Source organism: Canis aureus, chromosome X (genome assembly GCF_053574225.1).
Source record: "Canis aureus isolate CA01 chromosome X, VMU_Caureus_v.1.0, whole genome shotgun sequence".
In the NCBI taxonomy this organism is placed as follows: domain Eukaryota; kingdom Metazoa; phylum Chordata; class Mammalia; order Carnivora; family Canidae; genus Canis; species Canis aureus.
In genome coordinates this window covers 1565922-1585419 of record NC_135649.1, presented here as the reverse complement: position 1 = coordinate 1585419, position 19498 = coordinate 1565922, and the positions used below count along the sequence as shown (strand labels likewise).

The 19498-nt window shown below is 41.1% G+C and overlaps 1 pseudogene; it reads right to left on the bottom strand.

The window, feature by feature from the left end:
• Positions 1 to 1257: 1257 nt before the first annotated feature.
• On the bottom strand, positions 1258 to 1931 carry LOC144308303 (adenylate kinase 4, mitochondrial pseudogene; annotated as a pseudogene).
• Positions 1932 to 19498: the final 17567 nt, after the last annotated feature.

The following is a 19498-nucleotide window of genomic DNA, read 5'->3' as shown; positions in this document are numbered from 1 at the left end:
AGAGACACAGGCAGAGGGAGAAGCAGGCTCCACGCAGGGAGCCTGATTGTGGGACTCGTTCCCGGTGCTCCAGGATCACGCCCTGGGCCTAAGGCAGGCGCCAAACCGCTGAGCCACCTGGGCTGCCCAGAAAAAAAGTTTTAAGAATTTGTTTTCCCATAATCATCAATATGTCATAGTGTGGGCACAGCTAGTGCAACATTTTCCTCAACCCACTGGCTCCCTTCCTTTTATCAACTATTTATATAATATCATTGGGTCACTCACAGGAGAAAAACACTGCCAGCATCAGTATTTAGCAGCATTTCAAAAGACATTTTTTTTGTCTTGAATAATAAGCTATTCTTTTAGTGCAGGAATTTCATATGTTCTTATTGCTTCTATACACAAGACATGATCCTTTAACATTTATGTAGGTAAGTCCCATTTTTTTTGAAGACTCCCAAAGACTTTGAGGGTTTTTTTTTTTTCACAAAAAAAGTAAAAGGCAGTGTCAACTCATGAGAGGCATCCCAACTACGTAAGTAGACCCTTTGCAGGATTCAGTTCCTGGTAAAGGAAGCGATTTGACACCCTCCTCTCACTCTCAGCTCTTATTACAAAGGGACTTGAGAGGGATAACAGCAGTAACTATCTGTATTACTTCATAGCCTAGGAAGGGAGAGAACAAATATAAAAAAATACACTCTGATAAAAATAGTAGAAGCCAAATCCTTTCATCCCAGGATGTCTGCAAAGGAGAGATTCTATGGTGCATGGATGCAGAAAAGGTATCACTCCTAACAGAAAAAAATAAATTGTGGACAGTCACTCAAGGCCAGAGAAGGAACCACAAAGAGCAACTGGCTTCGATCGCATGGTCACCAGGAAGGGCACCTACCACAGAACTTGGGACAAGCCTCCTGGTGCTGTGGTTCAACAGCCTTCGGGGACGGGGAACCAGAAGCCGACACCGTCATGTGTGAAAAGGCTACTATAATTAGATTCCATTTGAAATCCAGCCTGTACTTGCTTTCTTGTGAAAGGTGTGAGACGTGCAGAGTCATCTTAGACGCATGTAGGTGACTGCCTTCTTGTAAAAGGCAGAGAACAGCCCCTTCAGGAACTCATCCTCCTCATTTGTTTTTGTTTCAGTTCCCCATTTAAACTAGAAAAGACACTGCAGCAGCCTCCAGTAGCTTCTAACTTGGGCACAGCACCAATACTACACATACAACAGAATGAACAACATTTTCCCGCTTCTTCCACTGGGCGGGCTCACTGTGCTTCTTTGGACTGAATAGGTGTGGTCTTGCTCAAGAAAAACACATGAACATAGGGTGAGATTTTGTTAGTCTCTGTTCCAGAAAGTTGGTGAAGCACTCCTCGGCTCTTATGTGATTCAATGACTGGCTTTGCCACATCCTTGTACTGCCTTAGCCTGGCAGCCACTGCTTCAGGCTAATCATCCTCCTGCTGGACTAATGGCTCACCCATGATGTCATCAATCCCATGTACATAAGGTGGACTGAAATCCAGGGGCTATGCCCTTCCACTAGAAGGGTGAATTCAACATCCGCTGACACAATCTTTGAGTGTTTCAAATGGAATGCTTAAAGTGATCACTAGATCCAGCTCACAGATTTTGTCCAGGGCTTCAGCCTGAACTAATGTCCTAGGAAAACCATCCAGTAGCCAGTGCTGGCCGCACCTATGCTCCAGCTCCGACATCATTAGATGTGTGCTCACATGATCTGGAACAACAAAACCTTCCTTTATGTACTGCTTTGCCATATCACCAACTTTGGTGTTGGCTTTGGTGTTCTCCTGCAAGAAGTGGCTGCTGGAGAGATGCTAGAGGCCAAAGCTCTGAGCGCTCCTGTGGCACATAGGGCCCTGGCCAGAGCTGGGTGGCCCAAGGATGACTGCGTGCGCAGGAATTTGGAAGCCATTGCCTTTGCCAGGCGGGGAAGGGGTGGCCAAACAGGCAACCCAGACGACAGCCTTAGAGAAGCTCCGGGAATTTTGTTGCTTCTGCTTCTGCCTCTGAGACTCTCCACTCGCTCGGGGACTCCCGATTGCTATAGCTTTGTAATGTTATTCGAAATCAGCCAAGTGTGATACCTCTAGTTTTGTTCTTCTTGATCGAGATCGCTTTAGCCATCTGGGGTCTTTTTTGTAGTTCCATGTAAATTTTAGAAGTGTTTTTTTCTAATTCTGTGAAAAATACCATTGGAGTTTTGATAGAGATTGCTTTAAATCTGTAGATTGCTTTGGGTAGTCCGGACATTTTAGCAGTATTAATTCTTCCAATCCATGAACGTGGGTTATCTTTCCATTTATTTGTGTTGTGTTCAACTTCTTTCATTAATGTTTGATAGTTTTCACTGTACAGATCTTTCACCTTCTTTTTTTATTTATTTATGATAGTCACAGAGAGAGAGAGAGAGAGAGAGAGAGAGAGAGAGGCAGAGACACAGACAGAGGGAGAAGCAGGCGCCATGCACCGGGAGCCAGACGTGGGATTCGATCCCGGGTCTCCAGGATCGCGCTCCGGGCCAAAGGCAGGCGCCAAACTGCTGCGCCACCCAGGGATCCCGATCTTTCACCTTCTTAGTTAAATTTAATCCTAAGTATTTTATCATGCTGATGTGATTGTAAGTGGGATTATTTATTTAATTTATGTTTTGGATAATATGCTGTTTGCGTATAGAAACACAACAGATTTTGTAGTGTTGATTTGGTATCCTGCAACATCACTGAATGCATTTATTAGTTCTAACAGTTTTTGGGATAATTAGGGTGGTCTTTAGGGATAATTTTACTGCTTTTTATATGATTTGGATGCCTATTATTTCTTTTTCTTGTTTACTTGCTCTGGACTTTCAGTAATATGTTGCATAGAAATGGAAGAGTTGGAGAGTGCCTTGCTGGCTCGGCTAAGCCTCTGACTTTGGCCCAGGTCATGATCTCAGGATCCTGGGATTGAGCCCCACATAGGGCTTCACACTCAGTGGGGAGTCTGCTTCTCCCTTTTCCTCTCCCTCTGCCTTTCCCCCTGCTTGTTCATGCTCACTCTCTCTCTCAAATAAATAAGTAAAGTCTTAAAAAATTGTTAAGAGCGGGCATCTTTGTCTTTTTGTTTTGTTTTGTTTCTGATCTTAAGAGGAAAAGTTTTCAACCTTTCACCACTGAGCATGATACTAGCTGTGGGTTTGTCATGGATCACCCTTATTATGTTGAAGTACATTCCTTGTATAAGATAATATGTTGAGATATTTTTTATCATGAAAGGATGTTGAATTTTGCCAAATGATTCTTTTTAGATTTTTATTTTTTTAATAAAATAATTTTTATTGATGTTCAATTTACCAACATACAAAATAACACCCAGTGCTCATCCCGTCAAGTGTCCCCCTCAGTGCCCGTCACCCACTCACCCCCTCCCTCCGCCCTCCTCCCCTTCCACCACCCCCAGTTTATTTCCCAGAGTTAGGAGTCTTTATGTTCTGTCTCCCTTTCTGATATTTCCCACACATTTCTTCTCCCTTCCCCTATATTCCCTTTCACTATTATTTATATTCCCCAAATGAATGAGAACATACACTATTTGTCCTTCTCCGATTGACTTACTTCACTCAGCATAATAACCTCCAGTTCCATCCACGTTGAAGCAAATGGTGGGTATTTGTCGTTTCTAATGGCTGAGGAATATTCCATTGTATACATAAACCACATCTTCTTCATCCATTCATCTGCCGATGGACACCGAGGCTCCTTCCACAGTGTGGCTATTGTGGCCATTGCTGCTAGAAACATCGGGGTGCAGGTGTCCCGGCGTTTCATTGCATTTGAATCTTTGGGGTAAATCCCCAACAGTGCAATTGCTGGGTCGTAGGGCAGGTCTGTTTTTAACTCTTTGAGGAACCTCCACACAGTTTTCCAGAGTGGCTGCACCAGGTCACATTCCCACCAACAGTGTAAGAGGGTTCCCTTTTCTACACATCCTCTCCAACATTTGTGGTTTCCTGCCTTGTTAATCTTCCCCATTCTCACTGGTGTGAGGTGGGATCTCATTGTGGTTTTGATTTGTATTTCCCCGATGGCAAGTGATGCGGAGCATTTTCTCATGTGCATGTTGGCCATGTCTATGTCTTCCTCTGTGAGATTTCTCTTCATGTCTTTTGCCCATTTCATGATTAGATCGTTTGTTTCTTTGGTGTTGAGTTTAAGAAGTTCTTTATAGATCTTGGAAACTAGCCCTTTATCTGATAGGTCATTTGCAAATATCTTCTCCCATTCTGTAGGTTGTCTTTGAGTTTTGTTGACTGTATCCTTTGCTGTGCAAAAGCTTCTTATCTGGATGAAGTCCCAATAGTTCATTTTTGCTTTTGTTTCTTTTGCCTTCGTGGATGTATCTTGCAAGAGGTTACTGTGGCCAAGTTCAAAAAGGGTGTTGCCTGTGTTCTCCTCTAGGATTTTGATGGAATCTTGTCTCACATTTAGATCTTTCATCCATTTTGAGTTTATCTTTGTGTCTGGTGAAAGAGAGTGGTCTAGTTTCATTCTTCTGCATGTGGATGTCCAATTTTCCCAGCACCATTTATTGAAGAGACTGTCTTTCTTCCAATGGATAGTCTTTCCTCCTTTATCTAATATTAGTTGGCCATAAAGTTCAGGGTCCGCTTCTGGGTTCTCTATTCTGTTCCATTGATCTATGTGTCTGTTTTTGTTCCAGTACCACACTGTCTTGATGACCACAGCTTTGTAGTACAACCTGAAATCTGGCATTGGGATGCCCCCAGCTATGGTTTTCTTTTTTAAAATTCCCCTGGCTATTCGGGGTCTTTTCTGATTCCACACAAATCTTAAAACAATTTGTTCTAACTCTCTGAAGAAAGTCCATGGTATTTTGATAGGGATTGCAGTAAACGTGTACATTGCCCTGGGTAACATTGACATTTTCACAATATTAATTCTGCCAATTCATGAGCATGGAATATTTTTCCATCTCTTTGTGTCTTCCTCAATTTCTTTCAGAAGTGTTCTATAGTTTTGAGGGTATAGATCCTTTACCTCTTTGGTTAGGTTTATTCCTAGGTATCTTATGCTTTTGGGTGCAATTGTAAATGGGATTGACTCCTTAATTTCTCTTTCTTCAGCCTCATTGTTAGTGTATAGAGATGCCATTGATTTCTGGGCATTGATTTTGTATCCTGCCACGCTACCAAATTGCTGTATGAGTTCTATCAATCTTGGGGTGGAGGCTTTTGGTTTTCTATGTAGAGTATCATGTCATCGGCGAAGAGGGAGAGTTTGACTTCTTCTTTGCCAATTTGAATGCCTTTAATGTTTTTTTGTTGTCTGATTGCTGAGGCTAGGACTTCCAGTACTATGTTGAATAGCAGTGGTGAGAGTGGACATCCCTGTCTTGTTCCTGATCTTAGGGGAAAGTCTCCCAGTGCTTCCCCATTGAGAATGATATTTGCTGTGGGCTTTTCATAGATGGCTTTTAAGATGTCGAGGAAAGTTCCCTCTATCCCTGCACTCTGAAGAGTTTTGATCAGAAATGGATGCTGTATTTTGTCAAATGCTTTCTCTGCATCCAATGAGAGGATCCTATGGTTCTTGGTTTTTCTCTTGCTGATATGATGAATCACATTGATTGTTTACAAGTGTTGAACCAGCCTTGTGTCCCGGGGATAAATCCTACTTGGTCATGGTGAATAATTTTCTTAATGTGCTGTTGGATCCTATTGGCCAGTATCTTGTTGAGAATTTTTGCATCCATGTTCATCAGGGATATTGGTCTGTAATCCTCCTTTTTGGTGGGGTCTTTGTCTGGTTTTCGAATTAAGGTGACGCTGGCCTCATGGTACGAATTTGGAAGTACTCCATCTCTTTCTATCTTTCCAAACAGCTTTAGTAGAATAGGTATGGTTTCTTCTTTAAACATTTGATAGAATTCCCCTGGGAAGCCATCTGGCCCTGGACTCTTGTGTCTTGGGAGGTTTTTGATGACTGCTTCAATTTCCTCCCTGGTTATTGGCCTGTTCAGGTTTTCTATTTCTTCCTGTTCCCGTTTTGGTAGTTTGTGGCTTTCCAGGAATGCGTCCATTTCTTCTAGATTGCCTAATTTATTGGCGTATAGCTGTTCATAATATGTTTTTAAAATCGTTTGTATTTCCTTGGTGTTGGTAGTGATCTCTCCTTTCTCATTCATGATTTTATTAATTTGAGTCTTCTCTCTCTTCTTTTTAATAAGGTTGGCTAATGGTTTATCTATCTTATTAATTCTTTCAAAGAACCAACTCCTGGTTCTGTTGATCTGTTCCACAGTTCTTCTGGTCTCGATTTGGTTGAGTTCTGCTAGAATTTTAATTAATTCTCTTCTTCTGCTGGTCGTGGGGTCAATCTGCTGTTTTTTCTCTAGCTCCTTTATGTGTGAGGTTAGCTTTTGTATTTGAGTTCTTTCCAGTTTTTGAATGGATGCTTGTATTGCGATGTATTTCCCCCTTAGGACTGCTTTTGCTGCATCCCAAAGATTTTGAACGGTTGTATCTTCATTCTCATTAGTTTCCATGAATCTTTTTAATTCTTCCTTAATTTCCTGATTGACCCTTTCATCTTTTAGCAGAATGGTCCTTAACCTCCACGTGTTTGAAGTCCTTCCAAATTTCTTGTTGTGATTTAGTTCCAATTTCAAGGCATTATGGTCTGAGAATATGCAGGGCACGATCCCAAACTTTTGGTATCGGTTCAGACCCGATTTGTGACCCAGTATGTGGTCTATTCTGGAGAAAGTTCCATGTGCACTTGAGAAGAATGTGTATTCAGTTGAGTTTGGATGTAAAGTTCTGTAGATATCTGTGAAATCCATCTGGTCCAGTGTATCATTTAAAGCTCTCGTTTCTTTGGAGATGTTGTGCTTAGAAGACCTATCGAGGGTAGAAAGAGCTAGATTGAAGTCACCAAGTATAAGTGTATTATTATCTAAGTATTTCTTCACTTTGGTTATTAATTGGTTTAAATATTTGGCAGCTCCCACATTCGGGGCATATATATTGAGGATTGTTAAGTCCTCTTGTTGGATAGATCCTTCAAGTATGAGATAGTGTCCCTCTTCATCTCTCACTACAGTCTTCGGGATAAATTTTAGTTTATCTGATATAAGGATGGCTACCCCTGCTTTCTTTTGAGGACCATTCAAATGGTAAATGGTTCTCCACCCTTTTAGTTTCAGGTTGTAGGTGTCCTTCTATCTGAAATGAGTCTCTTGTAGACCGCAAATAGATGGGTCCTGCTTTTTTATCCAGTCTGAAACCCTGCGCCTTTTGATGGGGTCATTAAGCCCGTTCATGTTCAGAGTTACTATTGACAGATATGAGTTTAGTGTTATCATGATATCTATTCAGTCCTTGTTTTTGTGGATTGTTCCACTGAACTTCTTCTTAAAGGGGAATATTAAGAGTCCCCCTTAAAATTTCTTGCAGAGCTGGTTTGGAGGTCACATATTCTTTCAGTTCCTGCCTGTCTTGAAAGCTCTCTTTTTAGATTTTTAAAGAAATATTTTATTTATTTATTCATGAGAGACACACCTTTTATATGCCTACCAGCAATGCATGAGGGATCCAGTTGATCCTTATCTTAGCTAACATTTGTTATTGTCTTTTTGAAAAATTTGATTTCTTTTTTTAAATAAGCTCTATTCTCAACATGGGGCTTGAAGTCACAACCCCAAGATCAAGGGTCCCACACTCCACTGACTGAGCCAGCCAGGCACCTGCAAACAACCAAATTTTATTTCAAATATTTTATTTATTTATTCATGACAGACACAGAGAAAGAGAGAGGCAGAGACATAGGCAGAGGGAGAAGCAGACTCCCCTCATGAAGCCTGATGCGAGACTCAATCCTAGACCCTGAGATCACGAGCCACCCAGGGGTCCCCACTTTGTTCTTTTTCAAGATTGTTTTGGATACTCTTGGTTACTTTACCATATGAATTTTTTTTAATTTATTTTTTATTGGTGTTCAATTTACTAACATACAGAATAACCCCCAGTGCCCGTCACCCATTCACTCCCACCCCCCGCCCTCCTCCCCTTCTACCACCCCTAGTTCGTTTCCCAGAGTTAGCAGTCTTTACGTTCTGTCTCCCTTTCTGATATTTCCCACACATTTCTTCTCCCTTCCCTTATATTCCCTTTCACTATTATTTATATTCCCCAAATGAATGAGAACATATAATGTTTGTCCTTCTCCGACTGACTTACTTCACTCAGCATAATACCCTCCAGTTCCATCCACGTTGAAGCAAATGGTGGGTATTCGTCATTTCTAATAGCTGAGTAATATTCCATTGCATACATAAACCACATCTTCTTTATCCATTCATCTTTCGTTGGACACCGAGGCTCATTCCACAGTTTGGCTATCGTGGTCATTGCTGCTAGAAACATCGGGGTGCAGGTGTCCCGGCGTTTCATTGCATTTGTATCTTTGGGGTAAATCCCCAACAGTGCAATTGCTGGGTCGTAGGGCAGGTATATTTTTAACTGTTTGAGGAACCTCCACACAGTTTTCCAGAGTGGCTGCACCAGGTCACATTCCCACCAACAGTGTATGAGGGTTCCCTTTTCTCCGCATCCTCTCCAACATTTGTTGTTTCCTGCCTTGTTAATTTTCCCCATTCTCACTGGTGTGAGGTGGGATCTCATTGTGGTTTTGATTTGTATTTCCCTGATGGCAAGTGATGCAGAGCATTTTCTCATATGCATGTTGGCCATGTCTATGTCTTCCTCTGTGAGATTTCTGTTCATGTCTTTTGCCCATTTCATGATTGGATTGTTTGTTTCTTTGGTGTTGAGTTTAATAAGTTCTTTATAGATCTTGGACACTAGCCCTTTATCTGATACGTCATTTGCAAATATCTTCTCCCATTCTGTAGGTTGTCTTTGAGTTTTGTTGACTGTATCCTTTGCTGTGCAAAAGCTTCTTATCTGGATGAAGTCCCAAAAGTTCATTTTTGCTTTTGTTTCTTTTGCCTTCGTGGATGTATCTTGCAAGAAGTTACTGTGGCCGAGTTTAAAAAGGGTGTTGCCTGTGTTCTTCTCTAGGATTTTGATGGAATCTTGTCTCACATTTAGATCTTTCATCCATTTTGAGTTTATCTTTGTGCATGGTGAAAGAGAGTGGTCTAGTTTCATTCTTCTGCATGTGGATGTCCAATTTTCCCAGCACCATTTATTGAAGAGACTGTCTTTCTTCCAATGGATAGTCTTTCCTCCTTTATCTAATATTAGTTGCCCATAAAGTTCAGGGTCCACTTCTGGGTTTTCTATTCTGTTCCACTGATCTATGTGTCTGCTTTTGTGCCAGTACCACACTGTCTTGATGACCACAGCTTTGTAGTACAACCTGAAATCTGGCATTGGGATGCCCCCAGCTATGGTTTTCTTTTTTAAAATTCCCCTGGCTATTCGGGGTCTTTTCTGATTCCACACAAATCTTAAAACAATTTGTTCTAACTCTCTGAAGAAAGTCCATGGTATTTTGATAGGGATTGCATTGAACATGTATATTGCCCTGGGTAACATTGACATTTTCACAATATTAATTCTGCCAATCCATGAGCATGGAATATTTTTCCATCTTTTTGTGTCTTCCTCAATTTCTTTCAGAAGTGTTCTATAGTTTTGAGGGTATAGATCCTTTACCTCTTTGGTCAGGTTTATTCCTAGGTATCTTATGCTTTTGGGTGCAATTGTAAATGGGATTGACTCCTTAATTTCTCTTTCTTCAGTCTCATTGTTAGTGTATAGAAATGCCACTGACTTCTGGGCATTGATTTTGTATCCTGCCATGCTACCGAATTGCTGTATGAGTTCTATCAATCTTGGGGTGGAGGCTTTTGGTTTTCTATGTAGAGTATCATGTCATCGGCGAAGAGGGAGAGTTTGACTTCTTCTTTGCCAATTTGAATGCCTTTAATGTCTTTTTGTTGTCTGATTGCTGAGGCTAGGACTTCCAGGACTATGTTGAACAGCAGTGGTGAGAGTGGACATCCCTGTCTTGTTCCTGATCTTAGGGGAAAGTCTCCCAGTGCTTCCCCATTGAGAATGATATTTGCTGTGGGCTTTTCATAGATGGCTTTTAAGATGTCGAGGAATGTTCCCTCTATCCCTACACTCTGAAGAGTTTTGATCAGAAATGGATGCTGTATTTTGTCAAATGCTTTCTCTGCATCCAATGAGAGGATCATATGGTTCTTGTTTTTTCTCTTGCTGATATGATGAATCACATTGATTGTTTTACGGGTGTTGAACCAGCCTTGTGTCCCGGGGATAAATCCTACTTGGTCATGGTGAATAATTTTCTTAATGTACTGTTGGATCCTATTGGCCAGTATCTTGTTGAGAATTTTTGCATCCATGTTCATCAGGGCTATTGGTCTGTAGTTCTCCTTTTTACCATATGAATTTAAAAAAAGATTTTACTTATTTAATGATGAGAAACAGAGAGAGAGAGAGAGAGAAAGAGAGAGAGGAAGAGACACAGGCAGAGGGAGAAACAGGCTCCATGCAGGGAGCCCAATGTGGGACTCGATCCCAGAACCCCAGGATCATGACCTGACCTGAAGGCAGACGCTCAATCACTGAGCCACCCAGGAGTCACCATATGGATTTTTGAATCAGTTGTACATTTCTGCAAAGAATTCAGCTGGCATTTTGATAAAAATTGCACTGAAGCCTATATTAATTTGGGGCGTATTGCCATCTTAACAGTATTAAGTCCTTCACTTCACGAACATAGGATGTCAATTTATTTAGATCTTATTTACTTCCTTTCAACAGTATTTTGTAGTTTTCAGAGTAAGTTTTTCATTTAATTTGAAAAATTTGCTCATACATTTTTTTGGAGAGCGAGAGAGAGCAGAGGGGAGGGGCAGAGGGAGAGGGAGAGAGAGACTCTTGAGCAGGCACCATGCCCAGCACGGAGCCCGATATGGGGCTTGATCTCACAACCCTGAGATCATAAACTTAGCTGAAATCAAGAGTTGGATGCTTAACAAAGTGAGCCACCCAGGTGCCTCAATTGCTCATAAATATTTTAAGGTTTTTGATGGTATGTGAATGGAATAGATTTCCCATATAATTTTCAGATTGTTCATTGCAATTTACTTATTTAATAATTAAATAAATTTAAAAATTTATTTTAATAAATAAATTTATTAACTCATTTATTAGCTTTAATAGTTTTTTAGTGTTTTCCTTAGAATTTTCCACATGCTGAATGAGGTCATTTGCAAATAGAGATAATTTGACATCTTCTTTTCCATTATGGCTGACTTTTATTTTTTTTCCTAGCTTGACTATACGGCTTGGATCCTCCAGTACAATGTTTAATAGAAAACAAGTACTGATATCCTTTGTTTCTGGTCTTAAGGAAAAAGATTTCAGTCATTCATTATTAAGTATGATGTTAGCTGTGAGTTTTTCATACGTGCACTTTATAATGTTGATGAACTTCTTTTCTATTTTTTAAAACATTCTGTTTTAAAGTAATCTCTACGTCTAACATGGGTCATGAACTCATGATCTGGAGATCAGGAGTCACATGCTCCACCGACTTAGTCCACCAGGCACCCCTATTTTTAGGTTAGTGAATATTTTTATCATGAAGGGTGTTGGATTTTGTCAAATGCTTTTCCTGTGTTTATTGAGATCGTCATGTGATTTCTCTCCTCCATTCTATTGATATGTAGTAAATAAAAATATGTCTTGAGGTGAGGACCAACTGAGTATTTGAGGCCCCTTGTTATGAACTAAATTGCGACACCCTCCAAAAAAATATGCTCAAATTCTAACCCCTATTACCTCTGAGTATGACCTTATTTGGAAATAGGGTCTTTGCAGACGTAATCAAGTAAAGGCAAGCTCATGCTGGAGTACAGTGGGCCCTAAATCCAATATGACTGATACCCTTATTAGAGAAGAAGAGGAGCACATGAGTGGCACAGTTGGTTGAGGGTCTGACTCTTGATTTTGGCTCAGGTTGTGATCTTGGGCTCACAAGATTCAGCCCCATGTCAGGCTCGGCACTCAGTGGAGACTCTGCGTGGGATTCTCTCCCTATGCCCCTCCCCCTACATGCAGTTTCTATCAAATAAATAGATCTTAAAAAAAAAGAAGAGACATAGACACTGACACAGAAAGAGGAATGCCACGTGAAGATGGAGGCAAAGATTGAAGCGATGCATCTATAAGCCAAGGAATGTCAAGGATTGTTGGCAACCATCGGAAACTAGGAGAAAGGCATGAAACAGATCATTTCCTAGAGCTTTCACAGAGAGAATGGCCTGCCAACATCTTGATTTTGGTCTTCTGACCTTGTGAAATGTGAGCGAATCAATTTCTATTGTTATAAGACAGTAAGTTTGTTGTACTTTGTCACGGCACCTTAGCAAACTAATATATCCCCCAACTCTCCAATGTTGTCACTTCAGTACCACTTGACCACTTAAAGTTCTGCTGACTTTTCTACCCACTAACAGCAACCATCAGCCTCTATCTGCATTGAGATCTGAAATTTTTCCTGGGGAAAAAGTGGTTGCCAATGAACAGTGTAAAATCATCACTGCTTCTAGGGCTTTCACTTTTGTTTGTTGTGTTTCCAGGGCCTCTCATTTAGCAGGCCTTTGTTTCCCAAGCGCAGTGAGACTACAGAAAATGCCTACCACTGCTCAGCTTAGGTCTGTAGCCTCTAACCCTATGCAGCTTTAGAACTATGCACATGTCTTGGGGGAGAGCAGCCATTGGTTTGAGGACCCGAGAGTCTCATGTTTTTTCTGAACCTTAGCAGTAGGTTTCTGTATGTGTCAAGTTCAGATTCTCAGCATCTATCCTTCAACTAGAGCCAGCATATCCTTTAAGCAAAAACCAGCTGCAGTTCCCCACCTCATATCTAAATGTTTCTTCCTGTCTTAGTTTGTTCACGCAGCTAAAACAAAAATACCACCGACTGGGTGGCTGATAATCAACAGACGTGTATTTCTCACAGCTCTTGAGGCTCGAAGTCCAAGATCAAGTGCTGGCAGATTCAGTGTCTGGCGAGGGCCTGCTTCCTGGTTCATAGATGACCAACTTCTCATTGTGTTCTCACATGGCAGCTGGGATGAGGGGGTTTCCTGCTGTCTTTTCCATAAGGGCAGTAATCCCTTTCATGAGGGCTCCACCCTTATGACTTAATCATCTCTCAGAGACCTCACCTCTTAATACTATCACACTGCGAGTGAGGGTTCAATATATGGATTCTGGGGGGACCCAAACATTCAGATCATAGCATTCTACTCTGGCTCTTCGAAATTCATGTCCCTCTTTGCACGCAAAATGCATTCATTGTATTGTAGTTGCCCCAAAAATGTTAGCCATTACAGCAAGAACTCTAAAGTCGAAGGCCAAGTCTTATGTAGATGTCATCTAAATCAGATTGGGTAAGACTCAAAGTATGAGCTGAGGCAAATTTCTCTCCATCTGTGAACCTGTGAAACTATACGTGTTGTGTGTTTCCAAAATACAATGGTGGGATAGGCATAAAATAGACCTTTTCATTCTAAATGGGAGAAATAGGAATGAAAAAAAGACTGACAGATCCCAAGTAAGTCCAAAGCTTAATGGGGCAAATTCCAGTAGGCCTTAAGGCTCAAGAATAATCTTTAGCTTGATGCTCTGTCTTCCAGGTCCACGGGGATGGCAGTGTCACCGCATAGCTTGGTGGGATGGCCCTGAAACTGCTCTCTGCTGGAGCCCTGAAGCTCTCCTGGGCTCGGATTGCATGCCTGAGGTTGTGCTGGGTAACCTTGTCTTTTAAAACCTAGGTGGAGGGACACCTGAGTGGCTCAGCAGTTGAGCGTATGCCTTTGGCCGAGGGCGTGATCCTGGAGTCCCAGGTTCAAATCCCACATCGGGCTCCCTGCATGGAGCCTGCTTCTCCCTCTGCCTGTGTCTCTGCCTCTCTCACTCTGTGTCTCTCTGGAATAAATAAATAAAATCTTTAAAAAATAAAACCTAGGTGGAAGCAGTCAAGCCCCCCAAAGCCCATGTACTCTGGGGTTGTAATGGGAGGGTTAGTCCTGAAGATTTCTGAAGCACCCTTGAGGTCATTCTTCCATTGTCTTAAAGAATAGTGCTTCGCTTATATTGAGATAGCTAATCCATACTCATTTCTGAATCAAATGGTCACTTGGCCACATTCTTAGTGTTGTCATTTTTTGCAATATGGTTAGGCTGAGGATTGTCCAAATTTTTTTTAAAGATTTTATTTTTTCTTCTTGGGAGACACATGCAGAGGCAGAGACATAAGCAGAGGGAGAAGCAGACTCCCTGCAGGGACTCGATCCCAGGACCCTGGGATCATGACCCGAGCTGAAGGCAGATACTCAACCACTGAGCCACCCAGGTGCCCGGATTTTCCCAATCTTTAAGTTATGCTTCCTTATTGATTAAAAATTGTCTTTAAACCACTTCTTTCTTCTCAAGTTTTACTAAGCAATCAGGAGGGACCAAGCTGCCCTTTCAACACTTTGCTTAGAAATTTCTTCAGCTAAATATCCAATTTCATTGCTGGTAAATTCTGTCTTTTACAAAACACTAGGACACAAACATGATTCAGCCAGGCTCTTTGCCACTTTATAACAAGGATGGCCTTTCCTCCAAGCCCAATAATATATTCCCATTTCCGTCTGAGACCACATCAGAATGAACTTTATTATCCACATTCTACCCATATCCTGCTCATGATTATGAAGACTGTGGCTTTCTCCATGGCTCCCCTCTTTTCTTTCTGAGCTCTCACCAAAATTGTCCTTGATGGTCTGTTTGTGGCAATATAGGCTTTTTCTAGTACGCACTTCAAAACTCTTCCATCCCCTACTGATTACCCAGTTCCAAAGCTGCTTCCATATTTTTGAGATAATTTGTTACAGTGGCACTTGTCAGTACTAATTTCTGTCTTAGTCCATTCAGGCCTCTATTACCAAATGCCACAGTCCAGGTGATTTATAATAATAGACATTTATTTCTCACAGTTCTGAAGGCTGGAAATCCAAGATCAAGGTATTGGTAGGGTTGGTATCTGGTGATGGCCTGCTTCCTTGTTCACAGACAGCCATCTTCTTGCTGTGTCCTCACATAGAGGAGGGGCTGAGGGAGCTCTTTATGGTCTCTTGTATAAGGGGACTAATCCCATTCATGGGAGTTAAACCCTTATGCCTTTTTTTAAATAATAAATTTATTTTTTATTGGTGTTCAATTTGCCAACATACAGAATAACACCCAGTGCTCATCCCGTTAAGTGCCCCCGTCAGTGCCCGTCACACATTCACCCCTACCCCCCGCCCTCCTCCCCTTCCACCACCCCTAGTTCGTATGGGTTGATGACCTCCCAAAGGCCCTGCCTCCAAATAACATCATATTGGGAATTAGGTTTCAACATATGACTTTTAGGAGGGACACAGATATTCAGCATATAGTACTCCCCTCTCTGGAATTTTACCCCTTCTAATCCTTACTGCTTCTGAAGTTCCATGCATTTAAAAATATGATTTTAGAATTTACTAGCTTTTCTAATTGTTCTTGATGAGAGTGTTGTTTTGATGAGCTGATCTGTGTAATAAACTACCTAAAATTATTCTGGCTTAAAACAATAATCATTGTATTATGTTCTACAATATTTTGCATCAGAAATTTGGTTAAGGCTCACCTGACTAATTCTGTTCTTTGTGCTATCAAGTGTGGTGAGTTGGTGATATTCAGCTGCTGGCTGGTCTTGTCGAAAAGATCTAAAATGGCTTTAATGATGATCATTGTCACCTACCCATTTTTCTCCCCTTCATATCTAATCCATTTACTAGTTCTGTCTCATTTATATTCAAAATATGTCTTGAATTCATCAACTTTTCTCCATTTCCACTGCTGAAATCCTACTTCAAGGCATCTTCATCTCTCTCCTGAAACCTATTGACAATAAAGTTACTGGTTTCTGACTTCAACATAGTCCCCCTCAAATATATTTTCCAGATTGATCTTAAACATAAATAAGATAATCTTACTGCCTTTCTTGGTACCTTCCTATGCCTTCTGTTTCACTTCAAACTAAAATCCATATTCATTACTATGACCTATAAGGCTCCACCTCATCCAGGAATTGTTCCCTCACTGAGTTCCAGCTATATTGATATATTCATACACTTATTCCACAAATATTAATTGAATACCTGCTATTGCTAGGCAGTAGGCCTGCAGTGGTGAACAATCCAGGCAGGGATTGCTGCCTCATGGAGCTTATATTCTTGTAGAGGGGCAGACAATATATAAGGTAAATAAATAGAATATTGAATGGCAATGATTACTAAGGGAAAAAGTGCATGGAAAAGAGATAAGAGATGGGGGTGGGGGTTCATTATAGATATAGGGGACAGGGAAAACCTTGCTGAGAAGTAGGCATTTGGGATCTCTGGGTGCCTCAGCGGTTTGGTGCCTGCCTTTGGCCCAGGACTTGATCCCAGAGTCCCAAGACTGAGTCCCACATCAGGCTCCCTGCATGGAGACTGCTTCTCCCTCTGCCTCTGTCTCTGCCTCTCTCTGTCTGTGTCTCTGTGTCTCTCATGAATAAATAAATAAAATCTTAAAAAAAAGAGAAGTAGGTATCTGAGGAAAGACTTGAAAGAAGTGAAGGAATAAACCACATGGATATTTGGGTAAGAAAATATGAACAAATCTTTTTTTTAAGATTTTATTTATTTCTTCATGGAAGACACACACACACACACACACACACACACACACACACACACAGAGACAGGCAGAGAGACAGGCAGAGGGAGAAGCAGGGTCCATGCAGGGACATGGGACTCAATGCAGGGTCTCCAGGATCACACCCTGGGCTGAAGGTGGCGCTAAACCGCTGAGCCACCTGGGCTGCCCTTGAACAAATCTTTAAGAGTAAAGAGATTGAATCCACTAAAAAAATTCCCCAGTAAATGCAAATACATGACCGAATGGCTTCCTGGAGAATTCTACCAAACATTTAAAGGAGAATTAACATTGATCCTTCTCAAATTCAAAAAACAAAAGAGGAGGGAACAGGTAACCCACTGTGAGGCTAACGTTACCGTGATCCCAAAGCCAAATCAAAGACCACAAAAAAAACTACAGATCAACATCCCTTATGAATATATATGTACAAAAATCTTCAACACAATCCTAGCAAACTTAATCCAGTAATATATTAAAAGAATTGCATATGGGGGTGCCTGGGTGGCTCAGTTGGTTAAGGGGCTGACTTGATTTTAGCTCAGGTCAGGTTATGATCTCAGGGTCCTGAGACAGAGCCCCATGTCAGGCTCCCAGCTCAAGGATTCTCCCTCTCCCTCTACCACTCTCCACCAATGACGTCCATGCTCTCATAAAAAAAAAAATAAAAAAAAAAAATAAATGTTTTTTAAAAAAGACTCACAGAATCACCAAGTGAGATTTGTTCTAGGAATGCAAATGTGGTTCCATATGTGAAACCTACCAGAGAATCAATAAAACAATGGAAAAAACCCAATCATCTCAATTGGTAAGATACAGTTTTTGACAAAATCCAACACCCTTTCATGATAAAAACATTAAAAAACCCTAAGGATTTAAGGGAAATTCCCAGAGATGATAAGGTGATTGTATGAAAAACCCACTGCTAACATCATACTCAGTGGTAAAAGACTGAAAGCTTTCCCTGTAAGATCAGGAGCAAGAAAGGATGCCCACTTTCAACACTGATTTTCTTTAAAAATTTTTTATTTTATTTAAATTGAACTTGCCAACATATAGTACAACACCCAGTGCTCATCCCATCAAGTGCCCTCCTCAGTGTCCGTCACCCAGTTACCCCATCACCCCATCCACCTCCCCTTCTGCAATCCTTTGTCTGTTTCCCAGAGTTAGGAGTCTCTCATGGTTTGTCTTCCTCTCTAATTGTTCCCCACTTGGTTTCCCCCCTTCCCTCTAGTCCTTTTCACTACGTCTTATATTCTACATGAGTGAAACCATATAATTGCTGTAGGTGTCCTTATGTCTAAAATGAGTCTCTTGTAAGCAGCAAATTGATGGGTATTGTTTTTTATCCAGTCTGACACCCTGCGCCTTTTGATGGGGTCATTAAACCCATTCACGTTCAGAGTTACTATCGAAAGACATGAGTTTAGTGTCATCATGGTACCTATTCAGTCCCTGTTTTTGTGGATTGTTCCCTTGAACTTCCTGTATTAGAGAATCCCTCTCAGTATTTCTTGCAGCGCTGGCTTGGTGGTCACATATTCTTCCAGTTTCTGCCTATCTTGGAAGCTCTTTATTTCTCCTTCTATTCTGAATGAGATCCTTGCTGGATAGAGTATTCTTGGTTGCATGTTCTTCTCATTTAGGACCCTGACTATATCCTACCAGCCCTTTCTTAGTTTTGTTGACTGTTTCTTTTGCTGTGCTAAAGGTTCTTATGTTGATGCCAAATTTCAGGTAAATGGTGCTGGGAAAATTGGACATCCACATGCAGAAGAATGAAACTAGACCACTCTCTTGCACCAGACACAAAGATAAACTTAAAATGGATGAAAGATCTAAATGTGAGACAAGATTCCATCAAAATCCTAGAGGACGGGATCCCCGGGTGGCGCAGCGGTTTGGCGCCTGCCTTTGGCCCGGGGCGCGATCCTGGAGACCCGGGATCGAATCCCACGTCGGGCTCCCGGTGCATGGAGCCTGCTTCTCCCTCTGCCTGTGTCTCTGCCTCTCTCTCTCTCTCTCTGTGTGACTATCATAAATAAATAAAAATTAAAAAAAAAATCCTAGAGGAGAACACAGGCAACACCCTTTTTGAACTTGGCCACAGTAACTTCTTGCAAGATACATCCATGAAGGGAAGAGAAACAAAAGCAAAAATGAACTGTTGGGACTTCATCAAGATAGGAAGCTTCCGCACAGCAAAAGAAACAGTCAACAAAACTCAAAGACAACCTGCAGAAGGGGAGAAGATATTTGGTATTTTTTTTAAAGCTTTCAGTTTCATGGATTTTTTCTCTATTGTTTGTCCATTTAACATTTTATTCACATCTCTTTTTATCTTCATTATTTCTTTCCCACTATGTATTTAGATTTTAATTTGCTCTTCTGTGTCTGATTCTCTGCAATATTGTTCTATCAATTATGAAAAAGGAGTGTGAAAATGTTTCTCCAATTGTGGATTCATCTATATCTCCTTTCTTTTCTGTGAGTTTTGTTTCATGTATTTTTGAGCCCTGTTATTAGCAGTGCATACATATTTAGGTTTTCTTCACAAAGTGACCCCTTTATCATTAGCAAACGTCCTCTATCCCGTCATCTCCCTTGTCCTGAAGCCTACTCTGCCTATAGGTACAGCCACTCAAACTTTCTTATGATAAGAGTTTGCACGGTATATATCTTTATCCATCTTTTCCCTTGTA